We start from the raw sequence: 14,794 nt of genomic DNA, 5'->3' as shown, positions 1-14,794 counted from the left end.
ATGTCACAAAACTTAGGACCCCTCCCACCCCTTGTCACACCATGTCACACTTTGTCAACCCCCTCCCCCCCTCTTTACGTGTGACGTACTTTATGGATGACCCCTTATGTTGGTGTTTTGAAGGAATGCTAACATACTTTTTTGTTGACATTGATGGCGTAAGTGCTAAAATGCTTTGATAAAGAAGTGCGCGGTGCTGATGTGCCCCTGATTGATGTGTTTAAAATCGATGCCGATTCGCCACTTTAGACTGTCAGACAATAATAAACAGACACATTCTTTTGGAGATGTAGTTTTATAACTGTTATGTGTATGCTCTACACACATATAGTAGTAGTTTACTTAAGACTAGGCGCAGACCACCGATTTTCAGTTGGGCGATAGTTGTGCCCGATTTTAAATTTTATGAAAAATCGGCCAAATCAAATCGGTGTACTGTGCGCACTTCCCATACTGATCAACTGCCCGACGAAAAATCGATGGTCTGCGCCTAGGCTAAGTGCTAGACTAGATTTAGATTTTCAGACTACCATACCATCAAGCCATGTGTTTCGGCAGTTGAAGGTAAGACAAACTTTCTCTGCGGTTCGACCTTCGGGCTGTAGGCATAGGATGCACGCCGGCCGCGATCTGGGCCAGGATATAAATTATATCCTGGCCCAGCTGATCATTACTTTTCATCAGGTGAGATGCAAGCCAGGAACTCCTCAATAAATTAATCTACAAATTCAATTTGAATTACTGTTGTACACGACGTGTATACTGAAACGTCATGTACTCAAAATATTATTATGTGTAAATGTAGAATTTTAAGTGGAAAGTAGATATTTAATTTATCAATAAAATTTTATAAATGAATATTTACAAAGATTTGCATATCGGGTACATAATCATAAAGTATTGCGATATGTAGGTAAAATTACAAGCTACGTCATCACACTATCGAATTAGGTAACATGTGGATTCATCAATCGGGGATTTTTTCAAGAACAAAAGTTTATTGGGGTAATCCCTTGATTCAAGATGAAACTATAGGTCTAGACTAGAGCATAACTCAGTCAGTGCCTGATGTATGGGAGCGGCACAGGAGGTTGTTTTTGTAGACGTCAAACGTCAGCGAGACTTCAGACGTGCTTCAGATGGGTCCGTGGCCGAGTCCCCCAGTATTCGACGCACCCGTGGTTGAAGCCCCCGATTTAAATAAATTTAATATCATATTTTTTTCGGCTTTTGCACTAAGTACAGTCAACGAAAACCATGCATGTTTGACGCTATTTAAAATGATGTATTTAATTTTTTGTTAAAAATATTTAAAACTTTTATTTGTAGTTAGTTAAATGTAGAGAGAGTAGAGTTATTTTAAAGACTGATTGTTACAATTATTTTGATTGGGTAAAACGATTTACATGTTATTATAGGTAAATAAAACCTATGATAAAATATGATAGGTTAAAATAAAACCTATTATATTTTTAGGTATCACTATGGTAAAATAATATAAAACATTTATTTGTACGATCAGTATAAATATTTATTCGTTTATAAATATTTTTGTGACTGACTGTACATTTGATTAAAAATTGCTCCTATTTGACCGGGGGAGTCGACCACAGGTGCGTCGAACACAGGGGGACTCGGCCACGGACCCCTTCAGATTTGTATGCTCCGTCATAATATTATGTCAATGCCAACCCTTCTGTGCCGCTACCAATTCCATACCTCACGCACTGACTCAATGAGGGCTATCGTTTTAGCGCTCACCAGTTGGCGCCACTGTAGAGTAAGGTCCTGTCACTTGCTAGTAGCGAAGACAGTGGCGCCAACTTGTGAGCGCGAAAGTGGTAGGAGGACTATCGCATTTGCACTCATCAAGATGGCGCCACTGTAGAGTAAGGTCCTGTCAATCGCCAGGGGTGCCAACTGTTGAGTATAAAAACGATAGCCCTCATTGAGCGCTACACCTATACTATGCATACTCGAACATTATTAAGTGTGAGCATGAGCATGCGTGTTATTGTTTACTTTAGTCATCTTTATTTGAGTCAATGTGTCATCGCTTAATAACGGGACTCTCTCAATTAGGACTTGATTGAGGTCAAGAACTCTTCATTCATAAACCTTCCTCAATCAACTACTGAAAAAGGGTATGGAAGATTTCGATTCGAGTCCCATGAACCAGTGTGAAAAAGATGAAAATGTTTTCAAATATCGTCCTATGAGTGCAGCTGATATTAGAAACCGGAATACCACTCGGGGGATCAACATGGAAAATAGTTTTAAAATGGTAAGGTCGCCAGTTATGCTAAAGGAGTAAATACACCCCCACTCGGGCGATGACGGAACGCCGCGGAGGTTTTAGTGGGTATACCCCGTCCTTTTCAGGACGGAGCAGCGCCCTTTTCAAGGCCCAGGAGCAGTGCTGCCACCTCTCATGAACCGATGCATCATTAAAACAATATCCTCCAGCCAATCAATCAAACGAGCCGCACAACTAATTGCAATGCACCCGCCACGTCTTCCTCTGCTAACGAGCTATCAGATGTTGATGCGAAGCTGTTGAATATTGCGGCGCTGCGTGTGGGCAAATACCTAAGTCACTGATGACTCTGTATTTGGTGCGATGACTGCGCGCTCTGTGATAGGCATTTTATATTGCGCGGACTAATACGGCTAATTAGCCATATTATAAATTACTAGCTTTCCGCCCGCGGCTTCGCGCGCGTGGACTACATTATCTAAATATTTTACAGAACCCTATTTTTTTCCAAAATAAAATTTAGCCTATTTTACTCGTGGATAATGTAGCTTTCGAACGGTAAAAGAATTTTTAAAAACGGTCAATTAGTTTTTGAGACTATTCATTACAACCAAACAAACAAAGTTTTCCTCTTTATAATATTAGTGTAGATAAGATTTTTAATTGCTGTGTAGGAATATAACATTTAGGTTTTTTTTTTAAATAAGCGACAAATAAAAAAATCTTACACCCCTCCCTCACAAATATAAACACTTTCCTACATTACGTAACTTTCTTTGGAATACATACATCTAGTCTATACTTATAATAAATCTGTAGAGAGGTCAATTCTGTACATGAAATATATTTTCAAAATAACTATCAGGGGGTGATTAGTGATCGATACTGATGCCAGAAATGGAATCAGTAAAATTTTTGTCTGTCTGTCTGTCTGTCTGTCTGTATGTTCCTTATAGAAACAAAAACTACTCGACGGATTTTAACGAAACTTGGTACAATCATTCTTCATACTCCTGGGCAGGTTATAGGATACTTAGGAATTCCCACGGGAATGGGAGTTAGCGGGAAAATCCTTTTATATGAAAAATCTAAACCGCTTAAGTTAGACGCTTGAAATTTGGCATGCAGGTACTTTAGTAAACTTAAAGCTTAGTTACAACAGGATATTGCAAAATTCCCACGGGAACGGGAGTTAGCGGGAAAAAACATTTGTATGAAAAAATCTAAACCGCGTAAGATAGATGAAGGGGGTAAAACGGGATCCACGCGTACGAAGTCGCGGGCGGCCGCTAGTACATAAATAAATATTAAACCTCTTGGTTTGGATGATCTTCAGGCCTCCGTCATTGGCACATGTTTACCAATAAACAGACTTCGTGATTCTGTCTGCGCGATTTCTATTTATGTTTATCAAAAAAAAATAAGTAACCAAGTGGAGATACCACTGTCTGGCTAAATGGCTACGGCTATTACTACATTTTTAACCTAACCCACCCAAAACATAATAAAGTCTTTACTCATGTACTCATAGCACAAGCTTTGCTCAAATTGCTGGATGTTCTCTGGATCATGTAGGATGGGCCGGGAGTCTGGGCGGGCTGGGAGACGCCTCCGACACAAATTTATTATCCGGATTATGTACCTCTTGGTTAGCTTTCGTTTATTTGCGACGTCTGGAGCACAAATAATTATTAAACGTTAATGTGAACTTTATTTAGTTTTTACGTTTAAACGTTTGCTTGAATTTTCAAAGATATTCTTTTGTTTTTGTATTATACTCGTAGGTACTTACTTAACGCACTTTATCCTAAATGCATCAGCAAGTGGGACATACTCGTATCACAAAGATAAAAGCTAGGAGATTTGATGAGAGCTTAATAAGTTCGCAGTATTGACGAGTTTCAGTGGCAGTGGGCGGGGCACATAGCTCGTAGAGACGATGGCCGTTGGGGCAGGAAAGTTCTCGAGTGGCGACCACGGGCTGGAAGACGACGTAGCGTGGGCAGGCCTCCTCCTAGGTGGACCGACGATCTGGTAAAGGTCGCGGGAAGAGCCTGGATACGGGCAGCGTAGGACCGTTCATTATGTCAAACCTTGGGGGAGGCCTTTGTCCAGCAGTGGACGTCATTGGGCTGAAACGAACGATTGACGAGTTTACAGTTGAATGAACTTGACAAATAGGATACAGAGAAAACACATTTTGATGCTTCATGTGAAAGTATCTTAACCAGTATGTCGTAAATAAAATGAGAATTAAATTTAAGATTATGTGGCTAATCCATCCTTTCTGAAATTACGGATTTGCAAATTCATATTTGGTAAAACCAGTTCCTTTGGATTACATTACGCGCGATTAACTCTTTATGTGACAGATATAAATTAGGAAAACTAGTTAATAAATTGAGTACCTATAAAGTAAGGTGTTGTTATTATTTCAAAATCTACTTAGACCTAATAAACATGCAAATATTTAAAAGCTTTGGGCTTATTTTAGATCAATTAGACGAAACTACATTATAAAACATAAGTCATAAAACACCTGTATATTTATAATAGACTAACGGCCGCCCGCGACTTCGTATGCGTGGATCCGTTTTACCCCCTTAGGGGTGGAGTTTCGTAAAATCCTTTCTTAGCGGATGCCTACGTCATAACATCTACCTGCATGCCAAAGTTCAGCCCAATCCGTCAAGTGGTTTGGACTGTGCGTTGATAGATCATTATGTCAGTCAGTCAGTCATATCCACAATCACCGTTCAAAGTACACACTATACAGCCACTGTTTCACAATATGTGACGTTAATCCTTCCTCGTACAGGCGCCTCCCGATAGCGCGTGAAATCAGATATTAGTGGGACTCTCGTTATCTATGGCGATAACAGTTACGTAGGCGAATACCGTGGCACATTCCAAGCTACATCAGCTGGCTCTACGCAAATAAGTCGGACAAATACCTACTTGGTAGACACTGAAATGTAATAATAATAATAACAAGACCTGGTGAAGTTGCTAAAAACCACACAGGTATTTAGCAACGCCATCAGGATGGAGTTTGGTGTAGACAAGTGTGCGGTCTTACATGTAGAGCGGGGAAAAGTTGTGAATTCCCCGAATTTACAACTTTCTGAGACAATGACACTCAAATCTCTCTCCGAAACTGAGACCTATAAGTATCTTGGTATGTCAGAATCGTTAGGTATATCTGTAGAAGACATCAAAAAATCGGTGAAAGAACGCTTTTGTAGCCGACTGACAAAAGTCCTTAATAGTCTTTTGTCTGGCGGCAACAAAGTAAGAGCTTTCAACGGTTGGGTGATGCCTCTATTGATATACTCCTTCGGCATACTAAGATGGACTCAGACTGAACTTGACGCCCTGGATAGGAAGGTACGTCAGCAGCTCACACAACATCGCATGTTACATCCGCGTTCATCTGTGATGAGACTGTACATTCCACGGAAGTGGGGTGGTCGAGGCTTTTTAAATGCCAAGAACCTCCACAACCGTGAAGTGTGCAGTCTCAGGGATTATTTCCTTGCCAATGAGTGCGGAATGCATCGCGATGTTGTGGCAGTTGACAAAGGCCTCACGCCGCTCTCCTTGGCGAACGAGAACTGGCGCAAGCCAAAGGTCCTGAGCGTCGCGGATCGGAAGGACGTATGGAAGAGCAAGGAGCTGCACGGGAGGTTCTATCGGGCCCTTACAGGTCCTGATGTAGACCTCCTCGCCTCGGTGAACAAAATTCTACGAGTATAATCAAACTCCCGTGTGGTGACGGCAGAGTAGAATACATATGTCACCAACCCCTACTCTTCCCGCGGGTGTCGTAAGAGGCGACTTAGGGACTACACATCAAACAGAGAATGGGCAGCAGCGCTCTCTGAAAAACATCAATCTTTTAAACTGCGATCTCCAACCCGCCTGCCTAGCGTGGGGATTATGGCAAAACCCTCCACTATAGTGGAGGAGGCTCATAGTCCAGCAGTGGACTGTAAAGGGCTGTTGATGATGATGATGAATCAAACTCCCCGGTTTTCATTTTACTTTTGATACGCATCACAATGGGCCTCATAAGAAGGCTCAAGGTCACCCGAAGGGCGATGGAGAGGGCTATGCTCGGAGTTTCCCTGCGTGATCGAATCAGAAATGAGGAGATCCGCAGGAGAACCAAAGTAACCGACATAGCTCGCAGAATTGCTAAAATCAAGTGGCAGTGGGCGGGGCACATAGCTCGTAGAGACGATGGCCGTTGGGGCAGAAAAGTTCTCGAGTGGCGACCACGGGCTGGAAGACGTAGCGTGGGCAGGCCTCCTACTAGGTGGACCGACGATCTGGTAAAGGTCGCGGGAAGAGCCTGGATGCGGGCAGCGCAGGACCGTTCATTGTAGAAAACCTTGAGGGAGGCCTTTGTCCAGCAGTGGACGTCATTTGGCTGAGACGAACGAACGCATCACAAAATTTCATAAATTGCTCTCTCTCTCTTACATAGGTAGGTACCTAAAATGTTTCTTGAGAAAAATACAGGTACCTATATCAGAACATAAGATACGCATAGGTATTCTTAGTTAAGTTGAATGCAAAATATGGCGACCTGAATGCTAATACTCTGACGTCATGGCTATGAATAAATTAAAATATATTCTTGTGCAGACTCCACGAGCAGTCCTTGAAGGGTCGATCTGGATAACGTATTCAAATGGGAATATAATTTTCATATCACAAACATCCGGACGGATGTATTCATGGTCTACCCGCAATCCGCATACATTTTCATGAAAATTTGTCCATGTTTACTTGTACTATAATTCTTATGGGTATACGCTTTGATACGCTATCTATGTGGGTCTAATGTAGTATTTCTCAATGATTTTGTATATTAGATTCTACGAAATTATGTCAGAGGCTTATAAAATTCAAAATTTTATAAGGACAGTACTGTAATACTTGTCATGTATGTATGTGTTATGAACAACTAACTAACATTAGATACGAGTACGTAACTATTCATTTATTCATTATTTCTTTAAATGACAAAAAATGGTTTCAAATGCAAACTATTTTTGGTGTTTGATGTAAAATCCACGAACTCCATAAAACCGTATGAGCTTAATCAACAATCAGTCGCCTGACGAAAATGTAGAGTCCACGAAAACCTAAACCAAGGAAGTTAAAAGTTATTACAATAGGTACTATGACATCACAGTCCTACCATAGACCTAGCAATGAAGCCATTGCTGAAGTGAAAACAATTTCACGGTTTCGGCTCGCACCTCGCTCGCAGGCAAGGCAGTGTGAAACCGTATTCCGTGGGGGGCAGTCGCGTCGATTTCTCCGCGACCGCGCGCACCGGCGAAACTTTTATCAATTAAAACTATCGCAAAACTACACCAAAACATTCACAAACTACAAATTAAGAACCAACTTGTTTAACTGTGGTACTGACTAGTGTGATTTGTGCCAGTGTGCGATTGCCGGCCACGTGATTTCAGGTAAATATGCCACTCGCAATTTATCACGGCAGAAGTTGGAATATCACGAATTTGTGGATCGCGAAAGCTCTTTTGTTTGTTGATATGTTTATACCGTTACTAGATTTAAATAAACATCTATTTAAGTATGGATTTAGTTTCAAACAGGAAAGCTTTGGCATGTTGATGTTTAAGTAACAGGACATAATGGTTTGGTTTGGTGGTATTCTGTGTATGTAAATAAAATAAAACAAAATCTTCTTAATTTAATCAGATTTGCAATTTAAATTGAAGGATCAAAATATTTATGGGATTAAAGGCGGGAGATTCGCTCGTTTGCGGTTTTTTATTGCTTAGATTTGTATATTTTATCAGAAATAAAGTTTGACAAGAAACCAGAGATTAGTAAAATAAAACGTAGCAGATTCAAGTCATAGAGTCTTTTTTGATGTGAATTCCCACCACTTAACTACCTGTACCTACCTAATGTAGAGATCAATACCTCAAAATTAAGAGGTATGGATACCTTTTAGAAAAACACTGCATCATCCAGTTTCATTAATATCGGGACTGCAGGGTTTTCGCCACAAACCAGAACCAAAAAGATTTATTTACTCACCTCTGGTTAGAGGAGGTCAACCTTTTCTTGCTCTACACTAGCCACACATACCAGATACAGAAACCCATTCCATGTTGGATACCGAAGATCATAAGTACCTGAGCCAAGAGCAGAACGGTGAAAGGTCCTTCTCAGTATCCGAGAAACCGAGGGCACTTCCTCACTGACCGTGGCCAAGCTAAGGTTTAAAAGATATATGTACTACTTGGACTACCAAATACTCTCTCAATACACAATAATTTATTGCTTCACCATACTAGCGTTTAGGTCTTACAATTCAAGCAGATCAATGTGGACCCAGTTAGGGCACAGCAACCTTTACTACTCTACTCTACTTTAATACATCGATAAGTATAATACATATAATTTTCCAAAAAAATATGCTTAATAATTTAATTAGCATAATTAATTGGCAGACAAGGTTGGCATGTAGTCAGCTAAAGTTTCATTTCGGGAGTTCTTTAAAAGGTTATAGTTAAGCCATTAATAATGCCATTGAGTAGTTTAACTGCAAATTTTCCCATTAATATGAAATCAATTAGCATAAATGTTTATTAATAAATGTATAGATAGCGGAAATGTTATTTGAAAACTAATCAGCATTCAAAATCTTTTAATAACCTTTTAAAATGGTATAGAAGTTAGCAACATACAATACAACTCATACGCAGAATTTTTGCGTGTAATGCACATTAACGTGTGTTGTAGGAACAACACATCAAATTGCTTACTAATAATTACTATTATTGTTATATGTTACACCTACATATTTTGATAACATTGTTATCAGCTGTGAAGCAATAAGATCGTGACGCAATCATAATAAAACTTATCAGATACCTGAAAATATGAGATTTTGTTAAACATTTGGGGCGATATTGGCGTTGCTATGCCAAATTACGTCCAACATTCGAATATTCGAATACCAACCCTTCGGAGAAGTCGTTTTATTTTTCTCGAGCGTAAATCACGGAGGCATGGCGTTTTATTTGGATTCCTATTGGATACTGGGAATCGCGACGTCTCTCCTCTGATAGAGATAAGTCATTTCGACTGTAAACCCCTTCGAGATTAAAACTTCTGATGAGAAAAGCAATAAGTTTTATGCAAACATACTTAGGCTGGGTTGCACCATCTCATTGTAACTTTACCAAACGTCAAAAATGTGTCAAACCCCATACAAAAAAGACCGGTTATCGTTATAGTCACGGTTAAAGTTAGGTGGTGCATCTCAGCCTTAGATAATTATCTTTATAAGTCGCGTAATTCTGGGCGTACTCGTAAATGACAGAAAACGCTTTTTTGTTATAATATTAATTATTGAAGCTGCACGCACCTGAAAATTTAAAACAGAACAATCTACTTTCACTGTCGTAATTATTATAAACTGTATGATTAAAATTATGTGACTCTGTAGATTGTAAATCAAACCATATTATAGAAACATTATTACTTAGTAGAAAATGTATGTAAAATTACCTATACCGGGCTACTTTTATCATATTTCTAAGTATTATCATAGGTACTATCCAGTTGGTTAATCTTAGAATTTTGTAAAAAATATCATCTGAGCAGAAAAAGTGGACCTGAAGCAAGCTATTCCCATTTTCTGGTTATAATCTTTGAATTTTGTAACTTATATAAACTGAGCATAAAAAGCCGGCCTTTAAAGTAGCAAGCTATATGTATTTTTTTTAAAAAAAGCTAATATATAAGACGTTTTGGCTATAGATTCATCATCGTTGGCACCGACGCAAGAATGCATTGCAGATGTGCACGACACACGCAATTGCTCTAACATTATTTAACATTTGTTTTACATAATTTACGGCGTTTTGTCATCATTATACTGAGTGCACGAATTGGACTGGGCACTGATGCTGGTATACAGCACTTACTGTCAAAGCAAAGTCTGAATAATGAAAAATGCTGACCCTACTTGTTGAAAATCACATCTCTATATTTAACTACTCAGCTAGTATAGGAATATTTCCAAGAAAACTACATTATGATGCAATGACAGTGCTCAGCACCTTTCAGTTTCAAATTCAAACTCAAACAAACTCCTAAAATGCATGTCCAAATGTCCATTAACCAATGAATTCATTTCAGTAAATAATGATAGTAGAGTAGGCCTATCTTATTAATTAATTTAATAACATTCTGTCACCAAAACAATGAGAAAACTGAAAAGCAATTAACTCAGGAATTATTAGTACAGCTTTAAATTATGTTACGTGTTCTTTCAATAGCAAATATTCCGCGGTCTCAGAACATTAAATGATTATTATCTCGCATCACGCTAGTGCCATAAATCTTTGATATCTTTTTCCAGAGCCAACTAAACGAGGAAGAATTAATTGTTTTTTCGTACTGAACATAGTTAACATTGTGAAGTCTAAATACTCTCAATTACTTACAATTACTTAATGGACAAACACTATTTCCGACTAAACTTTTTCTTGGCACTTGAAGATAATTTCGAATTTAGGCAATGCTCCATTGAAAAAAACCTTATGAAAATCTTTAGAACATAAAATGGACTTAATATTTACCTTCGAAGTAGGAAAATGCAAATCATGGATGTCTATAATGGGCGACGGTAATCACTTACCATAAGGTGATCCGTTTGCTCGTTTGCCTCCTATCACATAAAAAAAAAAAAATATTAAGTGTTTTTGGAAAAAAGATAAGCTACGGACTAGTAGGTACCTACATTATTAAATATATTTTTTTTAATATAAGATTAGTAGAACGAGCCTTATTTTCAATGCTCTTGTTTCATGCACCATTTCAATTAAATCACTGTGAAAGCATCAAACGAAAAACCTTGAACAGTACATTATTATTCTGTGCCTCAACTTTATAAACCCGTCCAATATAACATTTCGCACAACCGTTCCTTGTGCCCTTAAGTAAGCTCTCAAGTAATTTGATGGCGCGGTATTGTTTAGTCTACCGATGCGGAGTAACAGTCAACCGGGATCGGTTTCAAGAGCGGAATCCGACACTACTGTAATGTAAACAAGCGCAATGTATTATATTGTCGTTACAAGAACATTTAGGTCTGGAATGTTGAGCGGGAATATTTGTAAACAATTACTTTGCATGAGAACCCAGCTGCATGTTAAACTAATCCAGCTTTCATATACGTTGTTTTTTGATGACGTCAATAATTAAAATAGTTTTATTTTTTAATCCACAACGAGGAAGATCTTGACCTACTTACATCTTGCCTGATGGAAAATGATGATCAAGCCGAAGGTGGAAGCGGGCTTTACTCGGAGTTCTCCATCACGGAGAAACTAGCAGTTTAAAGCGATCATGTGCCATACGTCTAGAATGGAATGGTTAGATGGCTAGCTAAATAGCTAATTCATTCATCGAGTTCATCGTGGCCTAAACTTGAAAGACTTGAGAAACGTTTTAAACTCTTTTCTGTCTGTTCCATCCGAATAAGGAATTTCAGACTGTGGTCCCATTGAGACGGGACTTACAATGACTGATAGCTGATACAAAATCTGTAAATCTATACAAGAGAAATAGTAAGACACGGGTCTTAACGCGACGTTTATTAATGAATTACATTATGTACTCACGGCTTGACGTTTCGGCTGCGTTGCTTACCATTTTGAAATGGAACGCGAAAGTTTAAAATCTTATAAGTACAGGGTGGAAACGATAAGTGATCTCACTCTATTATTTCTAAACTACACAAGATATCGAAAAACTGGTTACTCATCCTGAAAGTGCTTCACGAGCTCTTTCTAACGGTATCAATAAATAGTTACAGAATTAACTGGATCTATCCGAAAATTCAATGTTTTCAGCCTCCATACTAAACGTATGCCACACAATATTAAAAGTGTTATTTTTTTTAACTAAATAATAAACACTTAAAATGAACTCGTAAATTGCATTCTTATTTAAAATTATCCTGCTTTCGCCTCCGAGATTTATTTTACCATGTAGTACCCCTGTACGACAACCCAATCCGCACACAATATTCAGCGTAGTAGTATTAAAAAACAAAAGAGCGGGCAACCCCACCCCTACCACGCTGTGGGCTCGGTGTCCGAGCGGTCTCATTCCTTTCTTGTATTGGAAAAACATTATTATGTAGGTTTGTACCTACTAATCAATGTATGATTAATGCTAATAATACTATTGATAGTCTTACAAAGTAAGGCTTCATCATCATTATTATTATTTATTTATTGAATGATCAAACGAACTTACCAAGTGAAGTTCGATCTAAATTATCCTGTTTTCGCCGAAGAGATTTAAGGTCCCTCCCAACCCGAAGATTTCTATATCTTCTTCCCTGGAGGTAAACGTCAATGTCATCTCTTCTCTAAATATAATGAGACCGCTCGGACACCGAGCCCACAGCGTGGTAGGGGTGGGGTTGCCCGCTCTTTTGTTTTTTAATACTACTACGCTGAATATTGTGTGCGGATTGGGTTGTCGTACAGGGGTACTACATGGTAAAATAAATCTCTTCGGCGAAAACAGGATAATTTAGATCGAACTTCACTTGGTAAGTTCGTTTGATCATTCAATTATTCATGGAAAACATTGATTCTAGGCTTTACTTGCTATAATATTATCAAGACATGAGTGTCATGACTGTGTTGTTATTTTGTAACCTATTATTGGTACCGTTGGATAGATCTTGTGAAGCACTTTCAGGATCAGTAACCAGTTTATCGATATCTTGTATAGTTTAGTAATAATCGAGTGAGATCACTTATCGTTTCCACCCTGTATACAAGGGAAGTCATAGACAAAGCTACATACAAGACTCTAAGAACCTGTCAATTCCGAGGCGGTGTTCTTTTGACAGGACTTTCAATGTCAGATTTTTTTTGACACAGTATGATCCAGCCAGCTGAAATCCGCACAAGAGAAACCACAGAAACAAGTTACTTATTATGATCCCGCATAAGATCGTGGATAGATAACTTCAGTAACTGGATCCTGCAAAGTCACTGCCAACGAGCGGGGAATTGCCAAAATGTAGTACTTAATGAGGAAACGTCCAAATAAACACTTAGCCGGGTGTCACCATAATTGATTTACGCGACGTTAAACTCTGATTTATGGAGGGCCACTTAACGTTGATGAGCGTTAAATCATGACCAGATGATTTGCTGGATGCCATGACCATAGGTCTTTTGATTCATCTTCGGGAATGTATGGGCAGCATCTGTTACCATAAATAAGTTGATACAACTGATGTTCTGAATGATCTTTGAGATATGAGAGAAGGAGTCAATACGTTGACAGTTGTTTAGTATTTTGAGACGACGAAGGACCAAAAATAAATGTACGTTATTTTATATTATATCAGTTTAGTACAGAATGTATAAGATTCTGTTCTACTTTCTGAAATCTGAATAATACATATTACAAAACTATTTTCACAAATAATTAAGATTGAGATAAGTTTTATTGGTATCGTTAATTATAATTGGATAGCGTCCTTGTACTGCCAATTAAAAACTCGTTTCTGAGAAGTGGATCGAGTGAATCAAGTCATGCCAAATTGTTGCAATCGAAATTTAAAAATAACATCCCTCTGGACAAAGAAGATAGGAAAATGTAACCCAGGGGAGTAACAATTAAAAATGCAATCAGAAATCTAATATGATTTCATCAAAAACCAAAGGTTGATTGCGCAGTGTCTGAGAGCCCCTGTCAGTTAGCAGACTTCCTCAAATAGGACGTTACGACCCAATGCAATTCAAAGAGTGACGTATACCGTTAAAAAATATAACCCTCCATCTTCTGCGCAGTCGGAGGCCAATGCAAACGTCTTATTTTAGAAGTTCATCACATTCCATAAACCCTTTTTATAATGATGACGTATGCATAAAAGCCTCCTTATATCCTCCTCCTTATAGCATCCTCCACGTGACGTGGCCGATTAGCCACGTGCCGAGAAGGTCACAGTTTTTCACACTCCACACCCCCGCCTGCATTGTGTCTATTGTGCTGCACCCATTCCATTCAGGCACGCGCCGTGGCTAGGGCTGCTTCACAATTAGAATAAACCAGTAAAAATAAAGAAATAAAAATATTCACCGGACCAACGCAACATAATTACAAGGAATGCTCTTTCTCTTTATTAAGTATACAGTTTTTTTCATGCGATTAATTACATTTTTTATTTCAAAATAAAATATATTCTAATCTAGCTAATTTTAGACACATAAAGTTATACGCGTGTATAATTGTGGACATGTTAACCACTTAACAAGTAAACCTCAAACCATCCATGTAGCCAGAAAATAAAACTTCGTATGGAATTTGAACTGTCAAGTGTCCGCTGATTTCTTTATTAGGACTTCAGAAGTAACTAATTTATCACGTCGGTCATCATTAATCAAAATGGTGCTAATTCAAAACAATTAGGGCGCTTGTCCTAAATACACCATTGAAAGAACT

The 14,794-nt window shown here is 38.6% G+C and overlaps 1 protein-coding gene across 1 annotated transcript in view; it reads left to right on the top strand.

Annotated features, from left to right (window-relative positions):
- The first annotated feature begins 7,560 nt into the window (after window positions 1-7,560).
- The window catches only part of LOC114360562 (uncharacterized), a 126,096-nt gene continuing 118,862 nt past the window's right edge, over window positions 7,561-14,794 (top strand). Inside the window, exon 1 of the mRNA XM_028315309.1 lies at window positions 7,561-7,746. The gene's annotated coding sequence lies outside the window, so the exon portion shown is untranslated. The remainder of the gene's footprint in view (window positions 7,747-14,794) is intronic.

This window comes from Ostrinia furnacalis, unplaced genomic scaffold, assembly GCF_004193835.3.
Source record: "Ostrinia furnacalis isolate ACB-3 unplaced genomic scaffold, ASM419383v2 OfSCF0322, whole genome shotgun sequence".
Taxonomy (NCBI): Eukaryota; Metazoa; Arthropoda; class Insecta; order Lepidoptera; family Crambidae; genus Ostrinia; species Ostrinia furnacalis.
The sequence above is the reverse complement of the archived record's forward strand: the minus strand, read 5'-3'. Positions and strand labels throughout refer to the sequence as shown.